The sequence below is a fragment of the Sander lucioperca genome, chromosome 19, assembly GCF_008315115.2.
Source record: "Sander lucioperca isolate FBNREF2018 chromosome 19, SLUC_FBN_1.2, whole genome shotgun sequence".
In the NCBI taxonomy this organism is placed as follows: Eukaryota; Metazoa; Chordata; class Actinopteri; order Perciformes; family Percidae; genus Sander; species Sander lucioperca.
The window spans coordinates 7,348,829-7,368,543 of NC_050191.1; the positions used below are offsets into that span (position 1 = coordinate 7,348,829).

At 39.1% G+C, this 19,715-nt stretch overlaps 1 long non-coding RNA gene across 1 annotated transcript in view; it reads left to right on the top strand.

The window, feature by feature from the left end:
* Positions 1 to 19,715, top strand: part of LOC116066074 — a 194,131-nt gene that overhangs the window by 93,118 nt on the left and 81,298 nt on the right. The gene's annotated exons all lie outside the window — the stretch shown is intronic.

The window sequence follows — 19,715 nt, forward strand, 5'->3', positions numbered from 1 at the left end:
ACATCAAAGATGGACTTGAGCTATAGCCAGCCACTGGGGAGTAGGATGTCTGGGCTACCTGCTGCTAGAAACTAGACAGATTTTTAATGTTAAAGCTTTGGCTTTGGGGCTCAGCTGAATTTATTTAGATGTTGGGCATGAGTCAGGAAAAACATGAATCAGGTTAGGGTTGAACTTTCAGGCTGTACTCTAGCTGCATCATCTCCAACATTTTTCTCCTTTACACATACATCTACTGTTTGCTTTCTAAACTGGATCTTACATTATCAAAAAAAATTAGAAAGGTATAAAAGAAATGCACTGATGTTGTTGTAAATGGGAAAAATAAAAGAGAAAAAGAAGCACAAGCAATTTCTTACGCCACTGGTGTTTGGGAGATGAACACAGCCTCAGGGCAAACCTGCTTAAATGTTGGTTTACCCAATAACCCTCCATACAACCAGTGTCACTCCAGTGTCTGTTCTGCTGCAAGCTAACAATCAAGTGTTTAACACACACTCTCCCTCGCACACACACTATTCGGAGGGCGTTCGTTGTCGAACGATGTTGCGTTACTGTCCAGCTCAAGTTCACCCTGGTTAAAACATTTTTGTTTGGAAAAATGTATGAGGGCAAGTTATTAAAAAGCTGGTAAGATATGCATGTATATGATGTCCATAGTATCGGATTGAAATCCAAAGAACCCTTTTGATCATAGCAGTTTGGCTTTTGGGCAGTTTCTGCAGCTTTTTTAAGCTTTTCTTAAAGCCGGCTCCATGTCAGTGCTTCACCATTCAAAGGACTTAGAAGTAGGAAGCCCTGACAGGCTATCTGTTACAAAATCTGTAATATTAGTTTCCAAAATGTGTCTCTGTTTGACACAGTTACCTCTCACACCAGCCCTTTTTCATTTAGGGCCACGGACAAGTGAAGTTCTGTACGGCTAGAACTTTAACTTCAGTTTGACAGCTATTTCGAAATGCATCCTAAAAAATAGAAAAAAGTACATTTTCTGTGTGCCTTCTTTGATTCAAATGCTGACAGTATCTTTGTAGCTAGAAATTCACTGTTAGTCAGGTGCTAAGGGAGGCTGGTTTTATTTTGATTACAGTACCTGATCTTGTCCTGAGAAGTTATGGACCCATTTCTAAGTACTGCTTACGTGTCACTTGCTTTAGCGGGGGCCTGTTTTATTGTTATTTTGTGCAAATTGTAATTTTGCCATCACTAGAGACATAATGAGAAGGGGGACTTGTTTATGGCTAATGAGCGCTGCTGTTCTGTTAACATCAAGGACAAAGATGTGAAGTTAGAAGTAAGGCTATTACACCCCCCTATTTCATCCTCTTTATCTGTAAATAGAATTTGGACAGCTGATTATTACAACAGATTATATTCCACCCTTCAGTGATGGCAGTAATCCTTTCAAGATTACTCAGCAACTTGTGTATACATGCAGTAGAGGCAGGAGTGTGTTTAGCCTGAAGATATTCTAATGTGCTATGCTTTTGTGATTACAATATAATAGCATGGCACGTATTACAATTTATCATGATTACAGTATGAGCTTATTAAAGGACTGATATTAATTTTAGTCACCAAAGAAAATACCTAACCCCTTTTGTACATTATGTATTCTAAGGAGAGGCGAAGTCTCTCCCCTTCTAGTGGACCCCTTTTTAGTAAAAGATGTACGGTAGTGAATGGGGAGAGACAAATAATGTTTTGATCCTGTTTGAATTGAGCCATTAATTACAGACGTTTGTCAATTCGATTTTTTTTTTTATTAAATAAAAAAACATGTTTTGTATCAAGTTTTGTTAGCTGATAAACAACTCGCTTAGCTCTTAGCTAAATCTAAGGTAGAAATGTAACAAAGTCAATTAAACATGATAGAAGTCATCCGCTGTGAAATAAACGTTATCCTAGTCAATCATCGAAATGGCCAGTTTATAAACAATCCAATCTCAGAACAATGTTGATGAAGACACTTCAAATACCCATACTGTTATTAAAGTTTAATAATGTTGCCAGCTGTTTTTTAGAGGAATTAGACATGGTCATGATTGATCACAGGGCCTTCTGCATATATTCAATAAATGACTCCTTATACTATAACAGCTGGTGCACCATCACTTAATCTCCCCAAATTACGAAAATACCTTGGTTGCATCCAAGTGCAGTTGTACCATGAATTTAGAACACCAGGATCTGGACTAGCAAGTTAATTCATGTGAACAAATCCTCGTCAATGTTGGCCTTGTTCACCTATTTATCATCAATGACATAATAAGGCTCCAGCCAGTACAAAACAGAATTACACCTTGTCTATACTGTACTGAAGTTGAATGAACTCAGCATCAGATATTTATTATTATTATTTATTTGTGTTATTATTAGTGTTACAAACCTCATAACACACAGCTCGAAATCCTTAATGAATTGATTCATATGTATAAATCACTAGTGCAGACACATGCAGATGGTTGTGGTTAAAATGGCCAGCAGTTGAACCATCTGTCTGCACCGTTTGCTGTGAGAAAATAGAAAATTATCTGAAAGCTAGTTTTATGTCTAAAGATGTTGAGCATCGCTCGCTGTGTTACTTTGGATTGATTACATCCCAGGAGTGTGTGTGTGTGTGTGTGTGTGTGTGTGTGTGTGTGTGTGTGTGTGTGTGTGTGTGTGTGTCAGGTCGAGCACAACAAATGCAACAGCAGCAGAATGTTCTTGCGATGGCTTGAGCTCAGATAGAAACCAATCTGGGAACGAGTAGGATATAGTAGCTTTTATATTAAGAGTAATGAACAAGACCTCATTATTGCAATTGATTTATTGTCTGATATTGGCAGCAATTCATTCACTACCTCTATGTAAAAGTACTGTACCATGAGATGTGCGTGGAGCGTCTTCTGTAGACTGAGACCGTGCTGACGGCATCAAATGTACGCGGAGTGTCACTGTGAGTGAGACAACTGCCAGCTCTTGATCAGTAGATTCCCTCTCCACTGCTCATCCAGCTGTATTATTGTCATCACTGTGATCCTTGTGAAGTCCACTCTGCCTCCGTTCCATATCCTTCACACCAATGTGACTTGGAAAATGTGAATTTTCCGAGCCCAAGATAATGAGCAGCTGCTGCATTGACTACAGTTCAAACCGCTGTTAGACAAGTACAATTTTCTGAAAGCTGCTATTTTTTGACTATTTCTGAGTTTAACAGATGAGGCTGTGATCACACCTCATCTGTCGTTGTGTCATCTTACAACGGGTGTTGTATTTAAATAGGATGATCCTCAACCACAACAGCTTGGCATGGCTTAGATTTGTAGAACTTGAAAAAAATGCATCTTTCAGCCAACGATGTTACTATGAAATCAGATGTTATTGAGAAAAACTTTACAAATGGGGATAACGCCCGTTTTCAGACAGTCTCTCCTGGAAGATGTTCATAGTGTTGTGCTCGCTCAGTTTTGAAAAGTCACAGAAAGTTACGCAGTTCCACCCTATTCTGGCATAGGAAAAGTGTCAAGCATCCAACAAGTATTTCTGACGGAGGATATTAGTCCATTGACAAAAGTCACATTGACCTGTTTTTAATTTTTGTTTTATATCAAATCAATCAATCAATCATATAAAAATGGGACGTAGAAATAAGCGCTGAAAATGTGTAGAAGAAAAATTTTACAATTTAAAACGTTGGAAAAAGCAAAAACTAACTGTGAAAAAAAGGCGAAAAAAAGGTGTTTGTTGACGGGAAGACAACACAAGGGTTAAGGGACTCAGTAATGGCGTGTGAACCCCCTTTCCACCCACACCTCTCTGAAGTCTAATTTGGATGGATTGTGTTCGACTTATTTAGTAACGTTCCAAGACCAACAAGGTCTTTGTGTGTGGCTATTCCGAACAAGCATAAATCCCTCTGCCTTTAGAAGTGGTCAGACAACGTGTTGTTTGAACTAGTTTGTTTAAATCATACTGAGCCCTTAAGACATCAGCACACCTGGAGAAAATGCAAACTCCACAAGTCTCCAGAAAGGCTGTGTTTTTGAATCGGTGTCCTGCACAATACAATAAATTTGCCGAGGGCTACCTCTACTAAAATACTTCCTTGAGGTACATTCAGTATCAGGCAGTAGCAATGCTGCTGAACTGTTTCTCCAGGCAGTATTTGGTGTATTTAGACCACAGTAATCACAGCAGATATTTTATGTCTGTATGTTGATGGTTTCCATTAAGTTTTTACGAGAGGAACCAGTCTTTACACTAGTAACTCTGTAAATATGAATGCCACCAGTAAAAAGAAAAGAAATAAACGATGCGAGCAGTATGTGGCATCTGATAAAAATGTGTTATTTAAATTTGTTCATTTTAAAGGCTTCAAATAAATGGCCAATATGGATCATCTAGTACTGCAGCATATCCATCATATCAGTGCTAATTTACACTGAATGGACTCAGGGTTTCCCGCAGCACTTTGCAGTTAAGGTGGCCGCCTAAACAACGCATGCCTGCCGCCTTAACTACGTCGTCCAAAAAAAAAGAGAGAGAAAAAAAAAAGGAAATATTAATGGTCTAAATCTAATTAAGCAGAAACGCTTAATGTCAGATAACGTCCAAAATAATTGGACAGTGAAATTACGTGTCCTGTTTTTATGTCACACATACTTTCTGCTTTGAGTGAGTCTGAGTCTGTTTATCTTAGAGCTGTTTGTTTTGGAGAAGAGTTGTCAGGCGAAGTGGAAGAGAGCATGTCACAGAGGATAATGGGAGCCATGCGTGTAACACTGTTATAGCACATGTTTTCTAAATATTTAATAACAAATTTATATATAACAAATTTTCTGCGGGAAACCCTGGGACTAAAATATTTGTCATAAAAAGCAAATATCATATAGCAAACAAGATATATCGACACCAACTTCATATATCAAACTTCAGAAGTCTGAGCACATTTTTGGTAACATGAAATTCCACTGGCAGTGTGCAGACAGGCACTCAAATACATGAAGTTGATATTACCTTATTCTAGCACACAGTTTTTGACATACGTTTTTATAAAGAGTAAGGTGAAGGCTGGACTGTCTGCTCCTTCTTGGCAATGGAAATATGGTGCTGGAAGGAGCAGAATATCTTCAGGTAGACATGAAGGTAACCTGCTCTACCCTCCACAGAGCCAGAGCGCTGCGGGGGAATGTAATTTCAGCAGAGAATTATGATTGACAGGCTCGGAGGAATGATAGGCATGCCTTATCTTTATTTTTATGGAGAGTAGAGGGAAGGAGGAGGAAAGAAAAACTGAAGACTTGGTGAGTCATTAAACATAGCAAATGAGGTACTGATACATTCAGAAGAATGTTTTAACTTTCCTCCATGTTGAGTAGACAGGCAAGCATGGCACCAGAGATAATACCAAATTGCATACATTTTAATGGGCTTGACAGTGAGGGATCAGAGAGTATTAATCCATAGCTTTGTCGCGCCACATCCTGCTAATGTGGCTCTTTACAATAATTACCTCACTCAGACACTGATGAATGGAAAATAAATGGGATGGATATGGCTTCCATATTCACTTCATGGCAAAGACAGCATGTGTGTCTTTAGGGTTTAAATGGATAGTTTGGAATTTTTAACCAAAGGTAGTATGAGTTACCGGTAGGGATGTTGTTGCATGAATATACTGTAAGCTTTGGCTGGGAATAGAACTGGGTGCCATTTGAAATATTTTGATACCGGCATGATTTGAGTTTTGGTATCAGTACCAAAACAATTATTTCTAATGCCTTAATTTAGGTAGTATAACATATTTTCTACTAGGGGTATGCAAAAAAATCGATCCACATTCGAATCGTGATTCAAGCTCTACCGATTCAAAATATTATTTTATTTATTATTACATATTATTTAATTTAAATTATTTTTTTTTAATTGTATATCTACTGCAACTAGTGCCCAGTTAACGACATATGTTGTTCAAGTGACAAAAATCTCTAGCGGCTACAGGGAACCATGACTCTTGTTCATCGGGCGTAAAGGAGGAAGTATAGAAGTTATCAAGCCACAAATTCCACAGAGGAAGGAGGTCGGGGTGGGTCACACAAGTATTTATTTTAACCCAAACCCTAACCAAGTTGTTTTTGGGCCTGAATCTAACCAAACCTAAACCATAGTGTTGTCAGCTTAGAAACGGTTTTGTTTTTGCAACAGGTTTTTAGAAGTAAAAAGGACGTTGTCCTGTCAATGGCGGCGTCAGATCAGAAAAAAGCTTACATGTGTTGCGCTGAACGGCTCTAAGAAACATTTTTATTTATTTCACAATGCTTATTAAATTCTCAAGAACATTTGTTTGTGGAAAAAGGGTTAGTGCAATGTGTTGCTTTCAGCCCTAGCATCTCTGTGTCCTCATTTGGACCCTTAGATCTACAAACTCATTGTTCTTGTATACAAGCAGCTGGACAAGGACTTTGCCCTCATAAAATATTCTAAAATGATCAGTTTCCTGACTTCTTGATTAGGACGTATCTGACCAAAGAATAAGTAAACAAGGCTAACAACTTTTGGGATAATAATGTTTTTTGCAATGCTACAGACACAATGTGGTTGGTCCTCATAAAGTATTGATTTTCTGTCATCAGGGAACTGATTAGATCAACCTGAGCTGCAGCAGGCCTTAAAACAAAAACATTTCATGCCACACCACAATTTGGAATAGAACCATTCACAACAATAAAAAAAAACCTCTACAGTTTCTTTCTGTTGCTAAATTCTATCTCTCTGCGGTCATTAATTAAGAACTACTTTTTGTGTATTATGTATATATCATATTAATATAATACTGAAGAAAGATAATCTCGTTGTATAGAGTGTAGACAGCTCTGCTTTCCTTGTTTATACTTTGATTGTTTTTTTTTATCATTTACGCATTATTGATGATTTTCTTCCCAGTTTACCAGGATTCAAAACCATAAGGACACCATGCAAAAAACTTTATTGTCTTGAAATTGACACAAAAAGAATGGCGGTTAACGATGCTTCTGCAGTCATCTCCCTCCGTGCTGGTAAAAAAAGAAGAAAATCTTTCACTTGATATCTGTTTTTAAAAACATTTTCCCAAAAGCAAGAGATGCGGTGGGAGAGAGAGGCAGAAAGAGAGAGAGAGAGAACATTCATAAATACATGAAACAAAAACCTCAGCTCCCTGTATTGCAGCTCCGAGAGTAATCATAGATTATTAACATTTATATTGAAAGATGAAGCCCCATTAGAAAGCAGCTGGTAAATTACATTTGGTTAGGCCTGTGTGTGTGTGTTTGTGTGTATTTGCATGCATGTGTTTGTGTGTAGAAAGAAAAAGAGAAAAAAAGACGTCTGGTTTATTGCAACATGGCGGACCTGGCTCATTTTGCAAGTCAATATCGGCACCCAAGGGTAATTTACATGGAACTATTTATGAGCCTAAATTCGCCATCTCAGTACAGTTGTTAGGGCCAACTGAGGAAACTGCTGCTGACATGAATCTGATGGAACAAAGACATCTTGTTGTGTCTCTGCTTGTGGAGCTGAGTACTGCGTTTGTCTTGTTTATGGTGTCAGATCAGTGGCAGTTTCCCTGCATCGGTGCACATACATCTCACAGGGTCATGGACGCCTTTGGATGTGGTCGTGCTGCCTTTGTGTGAGTGCATTAGTGAGTGAACATGCTTGTTGTGGGATGTGCTGGTTCTCAGGTGACTTAGTAATTGATTTGATGCAGAGTTGCTTTAATTTGCAGGAGAAATTTGCTTTTACGGGAAGACGATCGATCCTCAGCAAAGTTGTATCACTTACAGGTCTTCCTGAATTTCTCTGCAAGTAAAATTTTTATAGAATCCAATACAAAATTACAAAAAAATACACAACGTACATAACAATAAGTTAGTGGTCATGCAGACCAAAACAAGCCGGTAGGTGTGAGCACGGCCTCAAGGTGCAAGACTTTAACATAGTATTGTTTTCCATAACTCCTTTCAATGCATAGCTTAACGACTAAATATTGATGATGTATGGCTTTTTCAATATTGTAGGATTTTACCAGGTCAAAATGCAAGACTGGAATGTGTTCTGCAAATCAAGTCTCACAACTGTCAAATCCAAGTCAAGTCTCAAGTCCTCAATTCTGTGACTTAAAGCTACATTGTGTAAGAATTACTCCCATCTAGCGTTGAGATTATATATCGCAATCAACTCTCTCTCGCCACGCAGTATTGCTGCTATGGTAGCCTTCACGCTTCAAAAAGCGAAGGTATACAAAAGGCCGTCTATCAGCCGTCGTTTGTCGGAGTTCATGCGTTCTCTTAACACATCCATGAGTTCATGTCAGAGAGTGGCGTGGACGCGCGCTTCACACCACGAGCGGGCACGCGCGCCACCCGACGGAAAGGAGAGAGAAAAGGAGACTGCAGCGTTCCGGAGGATAACTAACTAGTTGGGATTTGGTGTGTGCATCCAAAGCAGCTCCAATGATCACTCTTTTTTCTGATGACGCCGGTCTCTTGCTCTTTTCAATATCTGTTTTCTTTTTCTGGGCGAAGAAGAAGACTCCTGTTCCTGAAATTTGGATTTTTAATACTTGTGGTCCTCCATGTTTCCTTCTTCAAACTTGCCGGGGCCGGGAAGCGTTGATACCCATTAGCAGCAGCTGTGAGTCAAAAACGCGAAAGGCGGAGCAGTATAGCCACTATGTCCCTTACCGGCTAACGTATTTCAAGATGGCGCATCATTATGGAGCGTCTACCCCAGTTCATGCAAGTGCAAATATAAAATTTCAAACTAATAGGAATACTTGAAATTGATGGTGGTGGTCAATATTGATGAAAAAGGACAAGTTTGTGTGTGAAGGGCAATACAGATTTTGATAATGAACAACTAAAAATGTTACACACTGGGGCTTTAAGCCCAATCCAGTTAAATACGACTCTTAAAATGAGACCATGTCACTTCCTACTTCTTCTCAGGGCTCTGTTATTATATATGTGTTGGTCAGTTTGTCTGATTGACAATCCCATTTTGCAGCAATAAAATGTAGTGAGATTAACCTGTTCAAATCAACCTCTTTTTGCTTGATTTTCATCTATTTCCCTTTCCCAAAGGGAAAAGCTTATAACAGAAGAACTAATATATCGTTATAGCTAATATCGTATCGTGACATAGGCATTGTGATGATATCGTATCGTGAGGCCTCTGGTGATTCCCACCCCTAATGTTTGCTAATTTTAGCATACTTTTTTGTTAGCTGTCTGTCAGTGTGGTGACTTTATGACTCTGTACTTGTGCCACTGTTACACTGTTTTATCTTGTAATTGTCACTGTTGGCCACAGACGCCACTGTACCACAAACATAGGTAGGCCGCGTTTAAATCTACAGCGCTGTTGGGTATCGTTGTGAGTAGAATCTGTCCAATGATACTTAATGTTGTCTGACATGTAGCAGTTTAACTCCAGAAGTTTCAGCATCAGTTCTCATAATCTCAAATTCAGGAGAGTCATGGTTTAAAGCATTCAGGCTGTTACGTTCAGCATTAAAAGATGTCTGCTCAAAACTGAGACACAAGAGAGAACAAACTTTGATAACGGCAAAGTGGAACACAATGGGCGGTGTTGCAGCATGAATTGGTGTCATTGATTATTAACAGTGAAAATAAAAGAAACAAAGTTGTCTTGCAATGCCCATGAAATCCAAAAATGTGTCAGCACCGCTGTCACGGCCATTTACATTTCTAGAGACGCACAACCTCTGCTGTCAAGTGCAACACAGAGCACACAGAATCACTGTCATCTCATCCGTGGCGAAGACAACATTCAGTAATGGTGGAGGATGAGTTAAGCGCTAACTACACTGAATTACCATTTCTCTAGAGGAAGTCCGGCATGGAGAAAGCAGAGTTGCTGACAGTCCTTGTCACCTCTGCTGCTAAACTCCTATTAACCCCCCCCCCCCGGCATACAGCATAGTAAGCTTTTAACAGAATTCAATAATTATCCCAACAGCCTGGCTCAGTGTGTCCTTTGCCTCAGTCTGGCTGTCAGTCACTGTAATTACTCTTGTTGTAAAACCCATCAACCAGTGACCGAGTCTACACACCGGGGCCAGCTGCATTCAATACCAGTCCAACAGGAGCAGTGTCTGTAAAAAGCAATTTTCTTCAGCTCCTCTCACGGAAATTTTCTACCGCACCACATTTTACTGCAAACTTGCGACTAGTTAACTTTCTAAGGGGTGGGTCGGGACTCCAACATTAACACAGTGACAACATTGTATTCAGAATATAAAATATTTTATAGCACTTTTGTATGTGTTATTGTGTAAAGGTGTTCACCAGATACCAACCTTTTGTGAACTTGTGAATTTCGCCAGCCGTCTTCTCTCGTTTTCATGGAGACAGATGGTGTGTGTGTGTGTGTGTGGCCTATGTGAGAGAGACGCAAGATACGGAGGAGAGCACGGAAAGGAAATGCAGCTGAACGAATACACTGCGTGTTTTAAATAGCTTAAAAAAAAATTATAACGAAACGCAATATGTGGCGGCCGATGTTGATTGTGTGGCGCACTGCCACAAATTAGTTTATGTGTGGGAAACACTGTACTCCACTTCTCTGTTGTCTTTTCTATATGCTGTCGGCTAATATTTTTGCTTAAGTACACCACATTATGGCTAAATACAGCGGTTAAATTTGCCGCAAACACGGCTAGCTGTTTAACTTTTTGTTGTTACTTCATAGGTTTTTCTTAGACTATTCCTTTGACTACTATAAAATAAAAAGTAGTATTTTATCGCCAGATCCTTAGCAGTGATCAAAAATTATAGTTACATTTACACCTTCCGAATGCTGCTCGCACGGTTAGCTGTTTACATTTGCTGACCAACATGAGCTGACAAAGGTAGTAGTAAGTAGTATGTTGGTAATTGTATCTGATCTTATTGGATTGTCTTGGTATCTTCCCCTTGATGTTTACACACACACACACACACACACACACACACACACACACACACACACACACACACACACACGTTTATCGGTGTTTTAAGCCCCCAATGTCTCCTTCCAGGCAGCGCTGCCTAGAAGGCACTAGGGGTGCAAGATATATCCACTCAATATCGTTATCGCAATATATCGAAAGTGTCGCAATATTTGTATGCAATATTTTTTTATTTGTAGCGTTGCGTCCCGTCCGTTGGCTGTGTGGCTTAGTTGTGTTTGATTTAGAGCTCGCTTGAAAGGCTATAATGATCATGTTTCATTGGCCAGTTACCATACCAAACCCTATGGAGCGTACCATGTGACGTGTGTGCATATTTCAACAGAGTGACAGTGTAAGTGAAGAAATAGATAGAGACAACAAAACGGAACGAGTCAGAGAAGAGACAGAAAAGTTGTCCTGTTCTCTTTATTTATATATTTTATACTGTACAACCAATACAACATGTCCTGTTCTGTAGACATGGTCTTTATTTATTTCTTCATGTTGTACTAGTCCAATATGACAGTCAGTTGAAATAAACCTTGTGTTGTAAGAAAACTTGTTTAATTTGTTATGAATCTATTTTGATGCGTTTTCCCGTAACTTTTGTCATTTTACATATGTTTAAAAAAATCGAAATTAATATCGATATTGCAATATTCATAATCGATATCGCGTTATCACATTTTGTCAATATCGTGCAACCCTAGAAGGCAGTAGTTTTAGGCTATGGTTAGGGTTAGGGTTAAGGTTAGTACCTTGAAGTCAACGGTCGCAGCGCTGCCTGGAAGGAGACATTGGGGGCTTAAAACACCATAGACACACACACACACACACACACACACACACACACACACTATCTGTACTGCTAACTGATCAAAAAATGGCAGCCAGTCTGGTGTGTGTTTGTGCGTGTGCTCGCTTTTCATTTTAAATTTCATTTCTGTGCTACGTCTCAATCACCATATTGCAATTCAACTCGTGATGATTTCCACAGCCGCATGCAGTTTGAGGACAACACGTTGCTCTGAGTGTGTATGTATGTGTGTGTGTGTGTGTGTGAATGGGAGAAAATTGATGCATCTTTCTCCTCTCTGCACCCTCTTCATGCATAAATTGCCGGGCTGTGGTGACGGCAAAAGGAGGAAGAAGCACTCTTGTGTTTGTGCATGTGCGAGTGTGCGTCTAATCTTTGTTTTCATGTGTGGCTTGGGAAAGGGAAATATCTTTGAAGTATCTGTGTGTGTGTGTGTGTGTGTGTGTGTGATTTTATGTTTTTTTGTGAATACATTGCTTGGGTTGAACGATAGCTTTGACTGATTTTGTGCCACAGTACCTGCAATAGAGTCAAGTCCCAATCTGCTTACATGAATTTTAACAGCTGCATTCTATTGAAGTATTCTCAGAGAGTGTGAGAGATGTTATAATTATAAATTATTTCTTAGATTGAATATATATTTGTTTTGAATAAAAACGTTGAATGAACAAGATAAAGTTGGGCGGGTGCTTAAAGTCGTGTACATTTCACTCAAAATAATAGGATTTTGTTGAGTTGGGTTTGCTATAGCTTCACTCAGCAGGTCAAACCGTAGGAACTTGAAAGTGCTTAGTATCCACCACACTGTGGGAGGTTGCTGTCACAGGATTACCTCAAAGAACTGCCATTTTAGAAATGCGCTATTATCTGGATTATCATCAATGATTATTCTTTCATCTGGAAGCCTGGTGTATGTACAGATGTCGTCTGTGTCAGAAGAATATTTCCAGATTGGGATCACACTAGAGTGGTGTCACACTGTGCAGCACTTTTACTAACTGAATTAACTGAATTATCATCAGTCAGAACATTTATTTTCCATCCATTTATCTGGAAAGCAAGTGCATAAAGAGCAGAAGTTCAAACCATGATGAAAGTAACAGAAACAATCAAATGGATCCAGTCATTGTAAAAGACGGAAGAATCCATCACAGATGCCCTCAGGATTTCAACAAAAGTGAAACGTATAAGGAAGAGTCTTAGATTTTAGTAAGGAAAGTAATCATGAAGACCTACAGCGCTGTGTGAATCATGGTCCAATTTGTACTCCATAATGTATGAGCTGCTCCCTTATCAGATGGAGAGTTTTGTCTGCTGTAGGAAAAAGAATGAAGAGACGAACCAAGGTCAGCGTGTTGGCTGAGAAGGCCAATTCAGTTTTCCTTGAGGTTCATGCCAAACAACTTGGAGCACACGGCAGTACACAGGAAGGCCCATCATGAATCATGCATGAAACCTGACTTTGATTTTACTCCAAAATATTGTAAATAGACACCTAAATAGACACCTAAAATTCAATCTTTATTCTTGAAATGTTAAGTTCAGTCAATGTATGATACAGTATATATACATTGGGTTTTTTTATATTGTTTGGTGTCCATATATGTTAGCCAACGCTGTACAAACCAACATAGGTGAGTAGGGCTGCAACTAAGTTATTTTCGTTTTTGATTAATCTGCAGGTTATTGTCTCAAATAAATGTTTGTTGTACAAAATGTGCAAAAATGCTCATCAGTTTCCGAAAGCCTGATGCGACGTCTGTAGATAGCTTGTTTTGTCCAACCAACAATCCAAAACCAAACTTTATTTAATTTACTATCATATATTACAAAGACAAACAGCCAGTCTTCACATTTGAAAAATCTTCAACCAGCTTAAAGTTATTTAAACTGTCAATTAGCAAAATTCTTGAAATACATTTTCTGTCGGTCAACTAACTGATTAAACGTAAATCTGAGCTCTACAGGAAAGTTTCATCAATAAGTGTACTCCCAAACAAGTTAGGCTTAGTTTATACTCTAATATATCTAAGTATTTATTTCATCTCACACGGCCATTTGACGTTATTGTTATTGAGCACATCAAGCTAACAGCAATACCCCCTTCAGACTGATATGGTGTCCAAGGTCTGAAATTGGTCAGCACGTGTCAGCATCTCAACCAGGGTTGCATGCGGGTCAGATGCCGCCTAGCGCTGGTGAAGTGAATTTTCTAACAGTGTCTTCTCTGTGCTTTCTGACCACGGTGGGAAATCTGAAGCAGGAAAAGTTAACACTCTCCTTGATTTCATGTTGTTTATGGAGAACCGGGAAATGAGTATGGGGAAATGCAATGCTACCAAGCCACGGCCAAGCGACGTGTAGTAGGCGTAGGGTTGGCATGTCCACTTATCTACTTACGTAGCCACGGCGTAGATTTAACGCAGAAGCATAAATTGTCCTTTAGCTTTAACAGCACAAGGCGGCTACCACTTCTGTAAACCCTAAACCGCAGACCTGTTTTTCTCTTAATACCACATAGTCCACCCTTGGCAGTGTTGTGGTGCAGTATTCTAGCAGAGGTTGGACTAGGGAGAGAGAGAAAAACATGGTGGCCAATGTTTAACTGGCCAAAGTGCCCTGAATTGAAATACATGACTGTTCTGTGAGGGCTGTTGTTCTCTAACCAGTCAAGTGTGACTGGAATTAAAGCAGAGCTTGAAAAGCAGTGGACTTATTCATTGTGTGCCTTGGCTACAGTACCCCAGTGTCCATTAAACCATACTTTGATGCCAAATAAGGTCTAAATGTTTCTGATTTTTTTTATTTTGTTTGCTTGAAGTAATCTCTCAGCCTTTAATTAAAAGTTACCAAGTGATGAAATGCCTGCACACATGCACTCTCACATACGAACCCACTCACACAGATTCCTTGGTTGCTGTTCCTTGACAGAGGCCATTTGCTAAATCCTAATGGTATTCATTAGTTATTTCATTTGTGTCCGCGGAGGCAGCTTCGCGATGCACTGCTAATCACCTCTCAGGCTTGACTCACCGTCAGCCTTTGGTTTCTGTGAGCAGATAAAACATATCTAAAAATCATTCCCTTTACCTTATTGAGCTGAATCTATTTTATTGGGCTACTATAATTAAGTTAATTACAAAATGAGGCTTTGCACGTTTTAATACAGAACCTTATCCGTAATTATAGCAATCTTGGAATATTTCAGGAAAGTGTAAAGTTTAACACATTTACTATACATTCTTAGATTGTGGTTGGGCCTTCTTTTCTATGACTGCAACTAATTATTATTATTGTCATCATTTAGTGTATTGATTATTTTTCGTTGTACATTTACTCCATAAAACGTGAGAAAAAAAGTTGCCCAATGAGACATCTTCAAATTCCTTGTTCGTCCGAACAAACCGTCCAAAACACAGAAATTAAATTCACAATGATAATGCAAAACTGTCTCCTATTCGAAAAATTGGTACCAGCAAATGTATGACATTTTTTAATTGATTTGTCTTGATCAATGACTAACCAATTAATCAATTATCAAATTTGTTTTCAATACATGTTCTGTCCATTGACAAATAATAATTTCAGCACTGTACACTTAAACTGAAGCCTCTCAAACAAACCAGTCCTGATTAGAGACAGGCTGCATTTAGAGACGTCTTTGTTGACATGTTCAGATGTCTGTGTTAAAAAATACATCTTTTATAACATTGTTAGTAAGAAGTCTGGTTTTTGATCTTTCTGTTCTGCTCCTGTTTGCCATATTGATTTGCTGTTCATGCTGTCTTGTATGAACTCTTCTATCAACACTTAATTAAACCGCTCCATCTGTTTCACAATAATACTAAAATGTACTGAATTGAAGTTGTGAGACATAACAACAGCAATTTTGTTTCCCAGCGTGGAATAAAAACTAAGAGAGTAGGGAGTTGCAATAATACTCATCTTCAAGGGTAACACCAGTTGGATGCTGGTGTGCAGGTGGGACAGGTGACATGCTGAGATAGTGGGGGGCAACAGGTTGTTGAGCAACATCATCTGCATCAACACCATTTGCTATATGAGTAGTGACAGAGTTCATGACAGCTGAAATAACTGTAAAACCACCTAAACTACAGAGTGCTGCAGCCTCAATCATATACACTGTGTATACTGTGTACACACACACACACACACACACACACACACACACACACACACACACACACAGAAACAACTCCCTGTCAATGTGCCTGAGTATATTTCCCTGTGCTCTCCATCTCTGGTAATTTGTACAGAGACAGTCTGGCTCTGTTTTTATTGCTTTAACTGGATAAAACTGGACTTTCCATTTAGACTGCAGCTTTATTTCTCCATGGGACGAGAGGGCAGGAGTTGGAGCAGACCTCCCTATTGATAATGATGAATCACATTGTATGGTACTAGTCACAACAGTTCTTTCAAAGCAGATACAGTGAGAAGAAAACTAAGAAGAAAACAAAATATACAAACACCTTTTGAAATATTTTTGTAGCTGAATAGAGCAGCCTAATAATAATAATCTCATCCGTCACATAGTTTGTGGTTTGACTACAGTCGATTCTCAAGGTCATGAGGATCAAAAATGAAACTAAAAATAAAATTTTATTTTCACATCCTGGTCTACTTCTTAAAAACCTGATTACCTTTTTAAATTCAGCTTTTCCAACAACAAAATTATTTGCCAATTTGTTTTTATTTAAAGACTGCTTCAGATGTTTATCATACTGTAACACAAGTTTATTTTCAGTTCTGTTAGCTTCACAGAGTCAGAGGCACAAGCAAAAATGTACAGTAATGGGCACACTGATTTTTATTTTCATAAATGATGGCATAGAGAGGAATCAGTGAGGATCTCAAGAGTTCCTGATAGTATCAAATACACATTCAATAACTAAAGCAGGAGCGCTTTAGGCACACTATAGAATTGCTTACTTGCTGACCTGACCTGTTTTTACCAACTTGCAGTACAAACTAAATTAATCATATTATCACAGAGGCTTAAAACTGCACTTTATTGAATTCTGAAGTACGTTTTGCTTGTTTCTAACTAAAATTAAACAAAACATGGCATGCTTTCAGGATTTCTTTAATCACACTACCAGGTAACCAATGAAGAAACCAATAATATTTTAGCTTTAGAGACTGACTTTAAAGGCAGTTGTACAGTCTCTTAAATCTCCTGTTGTGCAGACTGAAGATACTCAGACAGGACCATTTAGGCAAGTTTATGATGAAAACATAATGTGACTAGATCTTTTCTTCATAAACAGGTAGTAATACTCAGTCTTTTATTCAGTAAATACAATATAAGGAAGCCATTTGTACTTTGTCAAAGTCAACAGACTTTCTGGGAAGAATACCATTACCATAGGCAGTATTCTGAATCTTGCTGCTTGCTATCTATTTCTGTCAGGGATATTGTGCTCTCCCTTCCTCTGTAGACACTACAACATTCTGGTTTGCATGAGTATTGCTTGTTATAATCACTTTCCTACTCTGTAGTCATCTTGGCAGCCGTGGCCCTTTCTGCACTGCGGCCACATTGAGTATGTGGACAAACTTTTGAAAAGGTTCGAAATGTAGTGGTTGACAAATATTACATCAGTTCTCTCACCAGCCACAAACACACACATGGACTCCCTTGCACAGTCGTAAGTGTCCAGCAGGCACACTCCTGCTGCAGTATAATAAGAAGCACCTCTCCGTGCATCAAAGCTGAAAGCTGTGCAGATGGCCCCAAATAATACATAATGCACGGCCCTTTGGTGTAGTGCCTGTGTCAGGAAGTCCATTACTATAATGTTGGGCTCTAAGGTGTTCTTTGCAGCACCTCACCACTCAAAAGCCACTTTTTTAAGTCATATTCTAATGTGAGAGGTTTTCCCTTGATGTCAAGTGCAATTTCCAGGCTCATACCTTCGCATTTTGTCCTATCATCTCTCAAATAGAGAAGGCCACAGATGGGTGTGCAGGTAGAGGGTCAGGGTAGTGATTCTTGATTACCCTGAATGGTTAAAATCAAAGAAACAATCGTGTGTGTGTGTGTGTGTGTGTGTGTGTGTGTGAAAACTCCATGTAAAGCCTGGGGAAATGGAGCATACAGTAGATGTGTTTGAATGCAAAATTACATTTTGAATTGACACATGGGACATGATGGGCTTTTCTAAAGTGTAGCTATGTGTAACATACTCACATATTGTATATATGCACTGGTCCTTTCCTTCTAGTTCTTCCTAAAGAAAAAGTTGTTATATGGATGCCTATTACTAAAGATTATGTTGGTACAGAATGCACCAAGCAAGAAGAAAAGGTTTAACTCTGGTCCAGTGCTTCCAAACCAGACAAACCAGAGCCTGACAAATAATTTGGTCGAGACAATGTAAGTTTGTCATTGTATTGTGTATATGTCAGTCAATACAAAACAATAATACATCCTATACGAGCTGGAACTAGAGCTATGCAAATGCATTAAATACAACACCAGATAGTCCACATTTTCACTTCCTGCTACAAGATGCACCAGCTGTGTGTTTGACTCATCAAAATGTAAAATCAATAAGTTAAGAGAGAGGTTTAGCAATTATGAGGGTTTTTTTTCCCATTGTCAGTGCTTGCCACATTTCAGTAACTTATAGACATAACCATCTGCTCCAAACTGTACAGTGTGGAGAAGCCATTTTCTCATTTAACTCTGGTAGGAAATCTTTCTTAAATCCATTGTTAATAAAAAGAGGCCTTTGCTAACCACTCTATGAGCTCATTGACCCTGGATATCAGATAGGCACTGAGCTCAATAATTGCGTTTAACCTAGGGTAGTCCACACAGACAGTCTTGGAGGCTTTAGCACAGTAGAGTCACACCACTGTGAGAGTAGTACTTTCATTTTTAAACACTACTTTCAGTTCAGCTTGAAGGACTTAACTTATATTGAGATAAATGTGAAGGTTATAATCACTTCGCTTAAAACAAATCTACTGTGCATCATGCAAAGACATTCTTTAAGGATCAGCATCTGGCTACATTATTACACTATTAAAGAAGAAGTCTGTGGCCGGGTTGGATCAGTGGGTAGAGCAGGCGCACATATACTAAGAGGCTTATGCCTCGATGCAGAGGTCCAGGGTTCGAGTCCTACCTGAGACGATTTCCTGCCCGTCTTCCCCCTCTCTTTCCCCTTTCTCACCTAGCTGTCCTATCAGTTAAAGGTGGAAAAGCCCAAAAAATAATCTTAAAAGAAAAAAAAAAGAAGTCTCTGTCGTCTTGTTTTGTCCCTTTTAGTGACAGAAGATTGTTCTCCATTTCTTTCTGTTCGTCCGTTGTGACTGATAAAAAGGGAAGAAGTCTGCTCAGTAGAATAAATGCCATCTTGTCTGTTATGAACGCTCTTCTCTCTGCAGTCTCTAATTAATGTTGGTAAACCCAGGGCAGTATAGCCTGAGGAGATGACCACAACTTCACTTTATGCTGTGGACTTTAATTTCATCTATTAGATCTAATTGGAAGGTAATTTCCAGTGCTGCCACAGGACACTGGTGAATGCACATACTCACATCAGTGTCTCACCAGATGGTGTTGGATCATGAGAACATGAAAGCATCAGTACCTGATGTTTATTCCCTTGTGTATGGGGGAGGGGGAGAAGGTTGAAAAGGTTGACTTGCCAGTTTCAGAGCCAGATGCTTCCCTTCTGCTTCTACCTTTAGCATGGCTTTGACTTCAGTGTTTCCCATACATAGCTTCTACTTGGGCACCCCACCCAAGTAGATTAAAACCCACCCAGGTTGATAAAATCCAAATAAAATGTTTTCCCAATCAACTGTGTATTTTCTTTTTTACAGTTCACATAGACCAGCGGCCTCCAAGCCCCTCCCCCTCGTGAAGTCACGTTCCAC